Source organism: Acipenser ruthenus, chromosome 35 (assembly GCF_902713425.1).
Source record: "Acipenser ruthenus chromosome 35, fAciRut3.2 maternal haplotype, whole genome shotgun sequence".
Classification (NCBI taxonomy): Eukaryota; Metazoa; Chordata; class Actinopteri; order Acipenseriformes; family Acipenseridae; genus Acipenser; species Acipenser ruthenus.
In genome coordinates this window covers 5,002,228-5,014,471 of record NC_081223.1, presented here as the reverse complement: position 1 = coordinate 5,014,471, position 12,244 = coordinate 5,002,228, and positions in this window count along the sequence as shown.

Here is a 12,244-nt window from a genome sequence, read left to right as displayed (position 1 = left end):
GAAGCAGCAGAGAGGAGCAGCAACTGGCTGTGGTTGAGACGGAAAGATTCTGGCTGGGGACAGGTAAGTAAGCTGGGCTGAGTTGAGTGGGGGACGGAGGGGGGTGATGCTGGGACGCCAGAATCACCGTCGAGCCCTCTTGAGGTGTCGTGGGCTAGTCGACGAAACACTGAGGATGGAAGGTGCCCACTTGAAAACCCCAGAGATGTACCCTACTTAGCTCAATCCAGACGGTTGTCATGCTGATGCGCTGGGGAGGCCGCACTTTGGTTGATCCCCGGAGCCAGCATCGCAGCCGTTGTGTGTGCTGATGCGCCAGGGAGGCAAAATAAGCTGATCCCTGGAGCCAGCATTACACTTCAGCCATTAACACCAGACAGAAGGATATCTACATCATCATATGGAAGGAAACGTAAATGGATGGAGACGCATATGGATCACATTAGTTTACTGTAAAGCTACGTCTTAGTTGGTGCTTATCTTGGCGAGAGCCGAGTTCAAATCAGCATGAAGTTTTAACATCTACTCTCGTGTAATGGAAATCATGAAGATCTGGATACGTCCAGTGACTGCTGTGAATAGTGCAGCTGGCAACAAGGGAAAGACCTTGTGACAGCCTGGAGAGACAGCTGACAGGAGGAAAGAGACCCCATTGGGGCTGGTAAGGGTTAGCTACCCTTGTCGGCAGTATCCAGCTCTGTGTTTACAGGATGCTGGAGACACCCGCCCAAGGCTTCTAAGAAATTAAAGAGAAAAATACCCCTAGAGTCTGCGAGAGCGGGGGCGGAAGATGACTCAACGTTGGACAACACGGTTAACGACTTAGGAACGGAAACGGATATGAGTATGGAGAGTACTTCACAAAAGACTAGTTCAAGATCTGCAGTTAACAAAGACATGGAACTCCAGGTTTGTGTCTGCGGCTGGAGCAAGGCGACAACGGTCAGGGGTTTGAAGATTCATCAAGGGAGAATGAAATGCTTGAGGGAGAAGGGACAAGGGCCTCGCATTGATCAGTACTTCTTACGAAGTCAGTCAAGTCAGTCGAATGAAATCCAGCGACAGGAAGCAAACCACAGTTCGCAGGATATCAGCACCCCTGTCATAGATGTGAGGAGGACTTGCATGGACACAGTTAGTGATGAACCTAATGATCCTTGTGAACCTGGTCAGACAAACCAGCATAAGAAAGAAAAGAACCTCAACGGGCACAAGCCTGGAGTTAAATGGCCAAGAGCTTGTGAGAAAACTGCATGGGACACAGTAAACACAGATCTCTGCGTTGCATTGGAAAGATTAAGTGGAACAGTTGAAAAGAAGCTGGATAAATTTGGGGACATCATCTACGCATATGGAAGTGAGAGGTTTGGAGTTGAAAAAAGGAAGGAAAAAGTACAAACTATTCCTGGAAAGTCTAGACGGCAGCAGGAGATTGAACGCTTAGTTAGAGAAAGGAGACAGCTGAGGAACCAATGGAGAAGAGCAGAACAAAGTCAGAAGGAGGGACTCAATCTCTTACAAAGGGTCATAAAAGATAAGCTTGCAACATTGCGCAGAGCTGAGCGCCTACGGAAACGCTACAAAAAGAAGGAGCGTGCGAGAGCTAATTTTTATAAAGACCCATTCAAATTTGTAAAGAAGTTATTCACCAGTGAGAAGAATGGCACACTAAAAGCATCTAAGGTTGAGCTGGAGAGATATTTGGAGGAAACACATACAGATTCAAAAAGGCAGGAGCCTATGTCAATTCCGTCAGACATCCCACCTATCAATCCACCAGAATACCAAATGGAGGACTGTGCACCTAAGTGGAAAGAAATAGAGCAAGCTGTGAAAAAAGCAAGGGCTTCATCATCTCCAGGGCCTAATGGAGTTCCGTACAGAGTGTACAAGAGTGCTTCAGGAGTTCTACGAATTCTGTGGAAATTGATGAAAGTGGCATGGGAAAAACAGGTTGTACCAAGAGCATGGCGCCGAGCAGGTGGAGTCTTTATACCTAAAGAAAAAGATTCTACAAGCATCAGTCAGTTTCGTCCCATTTCCCTATTAAACGTAGAAGGCAAGATTTTCTTCAGCATTATTGCTCAGAGATTGTCAGCTTACCTATTAAAGAACTGCTTCATTGACACTTCAATACAAAAAGCGGGCATTCCAGGTTTCCCAGGTTGCTTAGAACACATCAATGTGATCTGGCAACAAATTCAATCAGCTAAAAAGGAGAGGAAGGAGCTCCATGTGACATTCCTGGATTTGGCTAATGCATATGGTTCAGTGCCACATGAACTACTTTGGGCAGCATTTGATTTTTTCAGTGTACCGATGACAATAACAAATTTAGTGAAAGCCTATTTTGGAGATTTGCAATTCAGTTTTTCAACTTCAGAATTCAGCACTACATGGCAATGCCTAGAGGTTGGAATAATGGCAGGATGCACCATTTCTCCACTGGCTTTTACCATGGCAATGGAAGTAATCATTAGGGCATCAAAATGGGTAGTAGGAGGAGAGCGCTTGGCTTCTGGAATGCGACTACCACCAATTCGAGCATACATGGATGACATGACAACCATGACTACAACAGTAGCCTGCACTAATCGATTATTGGGCAAATTAACCAATAACATTGAATGGGCACGAATGCAATTCAAGCCCACTAAATCAAGGAGCATCTCTATAATTAAAGGCAAAGTAGTAGATAAAACATTCTTCATTAATGGTGAGGCAATACCAACAGTGTCTGAGAAGCCAGTGAAGAGTCTTGGGAGATGGTACGACGGGGATCTAAAGGACACAGTTCGTGTGGGAGAAGTTAGACAACAAGCAGTGGAAGGGTTGAAGAGCATAGACAGCTGCGCTCTACCAGGTAAACTAAAACTCTGGTGCTTTCAGTTTGGTCTACTGCCGAGGTTGCTGTGGCCACTGACTGTGTACGAGGTTTCTTTGACAACAGTAGAGAAGCTGGAAGCTTTAATCAGTTCATACATCAGGAAATGGTTGGGAGTTCCACGCTGCCTCAGCAGAGTGGGACTTTATGGTAAAGGAATACTGCAGCTACCAGTCTCTGCTCTAACCGAGGAGTTTAAGTGCGCCAAGGTCAGACTGGAAATGACATTAGTAGAGTCACGCGATAAATGCGTAAGGGAGGCAGCACCTGTGTTGAAAACTGGAAGAAAGTGGGCGGCAAAGAAAGCTGTGGAAGATGCAAAGGCTGCCCTTCGAATTGGTGATATCATGGGGCAAGTTCAGCATGGAAGAGGGGGTCTTGGTTTCAGTTCAACTCCTCCTACATGGCACAAGGCGGCCCCAGCTCAAAGAAGGAAGCTGGTAGTCAACGAGGTGCAAAAGCAGGAGGAGAGGATGAGGTGTATAAAGGCCATTTCCCAGGCCAAACAGGGAGAATGGATGAGATGGGAGAATGTGGAACAACGCAAGATTGGCTGGCAAGACCTATGGTCAATGGAACAGAGCAGGATCAGTTTCCTCATCAGGTCAACATATGATGTTCTCCCATCACCACAGAACCTAAAACTATGGGTAGGAGAGGATCCCTCATGTCCTTTGTGTTCATCACCTGCAACATTAAGGCACATTTTGACAGGATGTAAGGTGGCTCTTAGCCAAGGACGGTTTACTTGGCGCCATGACCAGGTGCTGCGATGTTTGGCCTTAGCATTGGAAGACAAGCGTAACATGACCAATAAGTTGCCACCTGTTCCATCAAAACATTACACACAAAAGACAACATTCCTCCGCCCAGGAGAGCAACCACCAAGAAAAGGTGTTAAAACCAATCCTCGCCCAGGACAACTGGAAGCTGCTAGAGACTGGAATATGCTGGCAGATGTTGGTCAACGGCTTATTTTTCCACCTGAGATTGCCACCACTAACCTTCGACCAGATATTGTCTTGTGGTCTGGATCAGCACGCCTTGTTCACCTGGTAGAGTTAACAGTGCCATGGGAGGACGCTGTAGATGAGGCGTATGAGAGGAAGAAACTGCGGTATGCTCAACTAGCCACTGAAGCGGAACAGCGAGGATGGAGAGTTCGGGTTTACCCAGTGGAAGTGGGTTGTCGAGGATTTGTGGCACATTCTACAACCCGGTTTCTCAGAGACGTCGGATTCAGTGGCCAAGAGTTGCGTCGCACAGTGAAGAACTTATCTGAAGCAGCAGAGAGGAGCAGCAACTGGCTGTGGTTGAGACGGAAAGATTCTGGCTGGGGACAGGTAAGTAAGCTGGGCTGAGTTGAGTGGGGGACGGAGGGGGGTGATGCTGGGACGCCAGAATCACCGTCGAGCCCTCTTGAGGTGTCGTGGGCTAGTCGACGAAACACTGAGGATGGAAGGTGCCCACTTGAAAACCCCAGAGATGTACCCTACTTAGCTCAATCCAGACGGTTGTCATGCTGATGCGCTGGGGAGGCCGCACTTTGGTTGATCCCCGGAGCCAGCATCGCAGCCGTTGTGTGTGCTGATGCGCCAGGGAGGCAAAATAAGCTGATCCCTGGAGCCAGCATTACACTTCAGCCATTAACACCAGACAGAAGGATATCTACATCATCATATGGAAGGAAACGTAAATGGATGGAGACGCATATGGATCACATTAGTTTACTGTAAAGCTACGTCTTAGTTGGTGCTTATCTTGGCGAGAGCCGAGTTCAAATCAGCATGAAGTTTTAACATCTACTCTCGTGTAATGGAAATCATGAAGATCTGGATACGTCCAGTGACTGCTGTGAATAGTGCAGCTGGCAACAAGGGAAAGACCTTGTGACAGCCTGGAGAGACAGCTGACAGGAGGAAAGAGACCCCATTGGGGCTGGTAAGGGTTAGCTACCCTTGTCGGCAGTATCCAGCTCTGTGTTTACAGGATGCTGGAGACACCCGCCCAAGGCTTCTAAGAAATTAAAGAGAAAAATACCCCTAGAGTCTGCGAGAGCGGGGGCGGAAGATGACTCAACGTTGGACAACACGGTTAACGACTTAGGAACGGAAACGGATATGAGTATGGAGAGTACTTCACAAAAGACTAGTTCAAGATCTGCAGTTAACAAAGACATGGAACTCCAGGTTTGTGTCTGCGGCTGGAGCAAGGCGACAACGGTCAGGGGTTTGAAGATTCATCAAGGGAGAATGAAATGCTTGAGGGAGAAGGGACAAGGGCCTCGCATTGATCAGTACTTCTTACGAAGTCAGTCAAGTCAGTCGAATGAAATCCAGCGACAGGAAGCAAACCACAGTTCGCAGGATATCAGCACCCCTGTCATAGATGTGAGGAGGACTTGCATGGACACAGTTAGTGATGAACCTAATGATCCTTGTGAACCTGGTCAGACAAACCAGCATAAGAAAGAAAAGAACCTCAACGGGCACAAGCCTGGAGTTAAATGGCCAAGAGCTTGTGAGAAAACTGCATGGGACACAGTAAACACAGATCTCTGCGTTGCATTGGAAAGATTAAGTGGAACAGTTGAAAAGAAGCTGGATAAATTTGGGGACATCATCTACGCATATGGAAGTGAGAGGTTTGGAGTTGAAAAAAGGAAGGAAAAAGTACAAACTATTCCTGGAAAGTCTAGACGGCAGCAGGAGATTGAACGCTTAGTTAGAGAAAGGAGACAGCTGAGGAACCAATGGAGAAGAGCAGAACAAAGTCAGAAGGAGGGACTCAATCTCTTACAAAGGGTCATAAAAGATAAGCTTGCAACATTGCGCAGAGCTGAGCGCCTACGGAAACGCTACAAAAAGAAGGAGCGTGCGAGAGCTAATTTTTATAAAGACCCATTCAAATTTGTAAAGAAGTTATTCACCAGTGAGAAGAATGGCACACTAAAAGCATCTAAGGTTGAGCTGGAGAGATATTTGGAGGAAACACATACAGATTCAAAAAGGCAGGAGCCTATGTCAATTCCGTCAGACATCCCACCTATCAATCCACCAGAATACCAAATGGAGGACTGTGCACCTAAGTGGAAAGAAATAGAGCAAGCTGTGAAAAAAGCAAGGGCTTCATCATCTCCAGGGCCTAATGGAGTTCCGTACAGAGTGTACAAGAGTGCTTCAGGAGTTCTACGAATTCTGTGGAAATTGATGAAAGTGGCATGGGAAAAACAGGTTGTACCAAGAGCATGGCGCCGAGCAGGTGGAGTCTTTATACCTAAAGAAAAAGATTCTACAAGCATCAGTCAGTTTCGTCCCATTTCCCTATTAAACGTAGAAGGCAAGATTTTCTTCAGCATTATTGCTCAGAGATTGTCAGCTTACCTATTAAAGAACTGCTTCATTGACACTTCAATACAAAAAGCGGGCATTCCAGGTTTCCCAGGTTGCTTAGAACACATCAATGTGATCTGGCAACAAATTCAATCAGCTAAAAAGGAGAGGAAGGAGCTCCATGTGACATTCCTGGATTTGGCTAATGCATATGGTTCAGTGCCACATGAACTACTTTGGGCAGCATTTGATTTTTTCAGTGTACCGATGACAATAACAAATTTAGTGAAAGCCTATTTTGGAGATTTGCAATTCAGTTTTTCAACTTCAGAATTCAGCACTACATGGCAATGCCTAGAGGTTGGAATAATGGCAGGATGCACCATTTCTCCACTGGCTTTTACCATGGCAATGGAAGTAATCATTAGGGCATCAAAATGGGTAGTAGGAGGAGAGCGCTTGGCTTCTGGAATGCGACTACCACCAATTCGAGCATACATGGATGACATGACAACCATGACTACAACAGTAGCCTGCACTAATCGATTATTGGGCAAATTAACCAATAACATTGAATGGGCACGAATGCAATTCAAGCCCACTAAATCAAGGAGCATCTCTATAATTAAAGGCAAAGTAGTAGATAAAACATTCTTCATTAATGGTGAGGCAATACCAACAGTGTCTGAGAAGCCAGTGAAGAGTCTTGGGAGATGGTACGACGGGGATCTAAAGGACACAGTTCGTGTGGGAGAAGTTAGACAACAAGCAGTGGAAGGGTTGAAGAGCATAGACAGCTGCGCTCTACCAGGTAAACTAAAACTCTGGTGCTTTCAGTTTGGTCTACTGCCGAGGTTGCTGTGGCCACTGACTGTGTACGAGGTTTCTTTGACAACAGTAGAGAAGCTGGAAGCTTTAATCAGTTCATACATCAGGAAATGGTTGGGAGTTCCACGCTGCCTCAGCAGAGTGGGACTTTATGGTAAAGGAATACTGCAGCTACCAGTCTCTGCTCTAACCGAGGAGTTTAAGTGCGCCAAGGTCAGACTGGAAATGACATTAGTAGAGTCACGCGATAAATGCGTAAGGGAGGCAGCACCTGTGTTGAAAACTGGAAGAAAGTGGGCGGCAAAGAAAGCTGTGGAAGATGCAAAGGCTGCCCTTCGAATTGGTGATATCATGGGGCAAGTTCAGCATGGAAGAGGGGGTCTTGGTTTCAGTTCAACTCCTCCTACATGGCACAAGGCGGCCCCAGCTCAAAGAAGGAAGCTGGTAGTCAACGAGGTGCAAAAGCAGGAGGAGAGGATGAGGTGTATAAAGGCCATTTCCCAGGCCAAACAGGGAGAATGGATGAGATGGGAGAATGTGGAACAACGCAAGATTGGCTGGCAAGACCTATGGTCAATGGAACAGAGCAGGATCAGTTTCCTCATCAGGTCAACATATGATGTTCTCCCATCACCACAGAACCTAAAACTATGGGTAGGAGAGGATCCCTCATGTCCTTTGTGTTCATCACCTGCAACATTAAGGCACATTTTGACAGGATGTAAGGTGGCTCTTAGCCAAGGACGGTTTACTTGGCGCCATGACCAGGTGCTGCGATGTTTGGCCTTAGCATTGGAAGACAAGCGTAACATGACCAATAAGTTGCCACCTGTTCCATCAAAACATTACACACAAAAGACAACATTCCTCCGCCCAGGAGAGCAACCACCAAGAAAAGGTGTTAAAACCAATCCTCGCCCAGGACAACTGGAAGCTGCTAGAGACTGGAATATGCTGGCAGATGTTGGTCAACGGCTTATTTTTCCACCTGAGATTGCCACCACTAACCTTCGACCAGATATTGTCTTGTGGTCTGGATCAGCACGCCTTGTTCACCTGGTAGAGTTAACAGTGCCATGGGAGGACGCTGTAGATGAGGCGTATGAGAGGAAGAAACTGCGGTATGCTCAACTAGCCACTGAAGCGGAACAGCGAGGATGGAGAGTTCGGGTTTACCCAGTGGAAGTGGGTTGTCGAGGATTTGTGGCACATTCTACAACCCGGTTTCTCAGAGACGTCGGATTCAGTGGCCAAGAGTTGCGTCGCACAGTGAAGAACTTATCTGAAGCAGCAGAGAGGAGCAGCAACTGGCTGTGGTTGAGACGGAAAGATTCTGGCTGGGGACAGGTAAGTAAGCTGGGCTGAGTTGAGTGGGGGACGGAGGGGGGTGATGCTGGGACGCCAGAATCACCGTCGAGCCCTCTTGAGGTGTCGTGGGCTAGTCGACGAAACACTGAGGATGGAAGGTGCCCACTTGAAAACCCCAGAGATGTACCCTACTTAGCTCAATCCAGACGGTTGTCATGCTGATGCGCTGGGGAGGCCGCACTTTGGTTGATCCCCGGAGCCAGCATCGCAGCCGTTGTGTGTGCTGATGCGCCAGGGAGGCAAAATAAGCTGATCCCTGGAGCCAGCATTACACTTCAGCCATTAACACCAGACAGAAGGATATCTACATCATCATATGGAAGGAAACGTAAATGGATGGAGACGCATATGGATCACATTAGTTTACTGTAAAGCTACGTCTTAGTTGGTGCTTATCTTGGCGAGAGCCGAGTTCAAATCAGCATGAAGTTTTAACATCTACTCTCGTGTAATGGAAATCATTACTGCTGTGCAGAAGAGCACAATTACTGTGGACAACAGGAATTACCAATTAGCTTCCATTATCATACACCAAGGACAGGATGTTACTTCAGGACACTATGTGTCTGTTCTTGCTGTGGGTGCTACTGGAAAATGGGTGCATGCAAATGATGCACTTATTGAAGTCAAACCATGGCCAAAAAATGCAAAGGACATGTATATATCCTTTTATGAAGAGATCTAATGCTTTGCAAATGACTTCTATTGGGCTAAGTTTGTAACTCCAGTATATCAAGGAGAATACTGTTTTGTTTCAAGCATTATAATCTCTTAGTATACTGCCTTTTAGCACAGACATTCATATGTACATTTTGAACCATTCATAACATTTTACTTTTGTACCTGTGTAAAAATCAAGTTACCAAAATATACATATTGTTTTTACCACTGATGGATGTACATTTGCAATGTAGGTTCTATAGACATTGTCATCACCAATATATTGCAAATGTCGTGGACTTTCTTATGTTCTTATGATATTGTATATTAAACAGGAATCTACATTGAATGAACTTTAATCTAATTTGTCTAGCTTTGCCTAGCGATAACGATCAACCAAACACCTTGGATGCACCAGGCACTCAGGAAACAAAAGGCTAATCATACCCGTCTCTAGTGAGAGAGAGGTGGTTTAGCATAAGAGTCTGAAAGAGAGAAAAATACCTTAAAGATTTAGAGATTTAAGACAAATATCACATCATATTGATTTAATACCACTATGAGTATAAGATGCAAGCATTTTTATTTTTAAATTACCTAACAAGTATAGAATAACCCAGGTAATAAATCCCTAAGAGAATTAAACTGTTTGCAATGTCTAACCAAAGTCGCAACCCAACATATTTGGTGTCTAAAGAAATGTAATTTCTTATGGTAAAAATAATGGGAATTCAGAATAAAATCAGAATTATTTAGCAAAAGTTATGCACGTTTTAAAAGTTTCCCCTTTCCAGATTAAGATAATGAACTAATCAGACAGAGGAAAGGGGGGAGCAATCAATCAAGATTGCAAGCCCATTTGCTACAAAATAGCCAATCGGAGCATGCAGCGGGAAATTCAAATAATCTCTTTGTTTGAAAAGTATAAAAGCCGAATGTAAACATTAGCTCCTTGCCCCTGCTCTATGCCCTTGCTGACCCCTGCGCTAGGCCCCGGCTCTACGCCCCCCTGCGCTATCCCCTGACCGCTGATCCCTGGTTGCTCAGATTCAAAGAAACTACAAGACTGCACCTGGAGCCCTCAGCTCTAAGTATTTATCTATCAAGGTTGGGGGCCCTGACACTCGGAGAAACACAAGGTAACAGAATGCTGAAAGTGACTGCTTTCCAGGCTAGGTAACAATACTCTTAAATATCTATTCAGGTATTGTGTGACCCCTTGTTGTGTCAGTATGTACTAGTATTTCTTTGGTAAATTGTTGTTTTAAACCTTAGTTCTCATTGTAATGCTTTTAATGTGACATTAATTGTGTAACTGTTTTGTGTGATTTTCAAACTTATATTGTTGCATGCTTAATAAATACCATCTTTCTAAGAAGAGATTCCCAGTATTGAGTCATTAACTCATGTTGAACAAACACGATTTATGAACTTTGAACAGTCTGGAATGTGGTCTATTTTTGGCTTGTTGTAACGTGTAAATCCACTATCGTTTTCAGAGAGCGATATTAAAAACGGGTTTGTACATTATAATAGGACACTGTTTATTGTAGAGGTCCCACCGAGATCTTGACAATCGAAGGTATCTCTTTATCCCCTACAGTTTTATTAGGAGGTCCCTTAATTTATTGCTTTTAAGAATATATTAACTGCCTACAACAGTACCCACAGCAACCAAAATAATAACATCTTTACACTTACAACTCTGTCAAAAAGTCCCTTTATACCACTATCTTACTTTCAAATCTTTTCTCATTAGTGTTATTTTACATGACTTATTACTCTTGTGGCTTGCCTGTCTGTCTATTTACCATACACATTCTCAAATATCTTTCCCTCGCTTTATTCATTATTTGTTGAAGTAAAAAAATAAGTGATCTCTATAACAAAAACATTGTCAATGTAAAACAACAAGTTAGAAAAACGCAACAGCCGTTTAAAGGGGTGATATCAAACACAAAATTCCAAGTTAGGAGAAGCAATTATGCCAATCTTGTCAAGCATCAAGCAAATAGGCACAATTGGAAATGTGCTGGGACCCAAGATTCACACAATTCTTGCTTCTAAACTTGATCGCTTCGCTCCACTTTATCACTCCACTTGAAATGCTCTTTGTATGACTTGAAGTGACTGAGACACACACACACACTGAGACACATACACACACTGAGACCGTGTGTTGCAGTGTGTGTGTTTCTCAGTGTGTGTGTGCGCGTCTCAGTGTGTGTGAGTGTGTCTCAGTGTGTGAGTGTGTGTCTCAGTGTGTGTGTGTGTGTCTCAGTCACTTCAAGTCATACAAAGAGCATTTCAAGTGGAGCGAAGCGATCAAAAAAAGGCGCCAAGTTAGAAGCAAGAATTGTGTGAATCTTGGGCCCCAGCACCTTTCTAATTGTGCCTATTTGCTTGATGCTTGATGCTTGAAAAGATTCATCCCTTTAAATGGCTGTTGCGTTTTTTAACATTGTTTTTGTTATAGATTTTATATACATATCCTTAGGTAAATAAAAGGCAAATATTTCTGAGTTGTGTTCTGATATGTGAACTTACAACGTTAGATCCTGATAAAAAATATCTGGAGATGGACATTGTCATTCACTCTGGGTTCAGGCAGTAAAAGTGGGCGGTCTTTCTTTTTTTTATCGGCGCTTCACAACTTTGATGTGTGTCCACAATATTAATGTTCTCTTTTTTAAAAGAAATAAACAAAATGTTCTATTTTTTTTTATCACACCTCACACTTTCTATCAACACACCTAATCTACCATCATTGCAATTTCTTTATTTCTTTCTCTCAGTCTGCTACCCACCCTTCTCAAAAATGCTATATTCCAATTGGCTAGCAGTTATGCGATTAAGGAATTCAATTGGTTGGCGGAGCTGTCAATTAAATTAGAACTTTCTAGATCTCATAAAGTAAAAGTACCGTATTTGTAGATTACGCAGTATCCTCCATACTTGCATCTACTCATTAAAAACCAAAAACTTTCTTAAAGGGATTGTGGAAGGGTGGTGGGCAATTCACTGACACAAGGAGACAGTACTTTATTTGTAGCGCCACTCAGGCTTACTGATTTATTTGAGGCAGTAGATGGCGCTGTTGTCCGTGTTCTGGATACTGACAACAGTAACCAGAATCATGGTGTTTACCAATACAGGTATAGGCACAACAAGT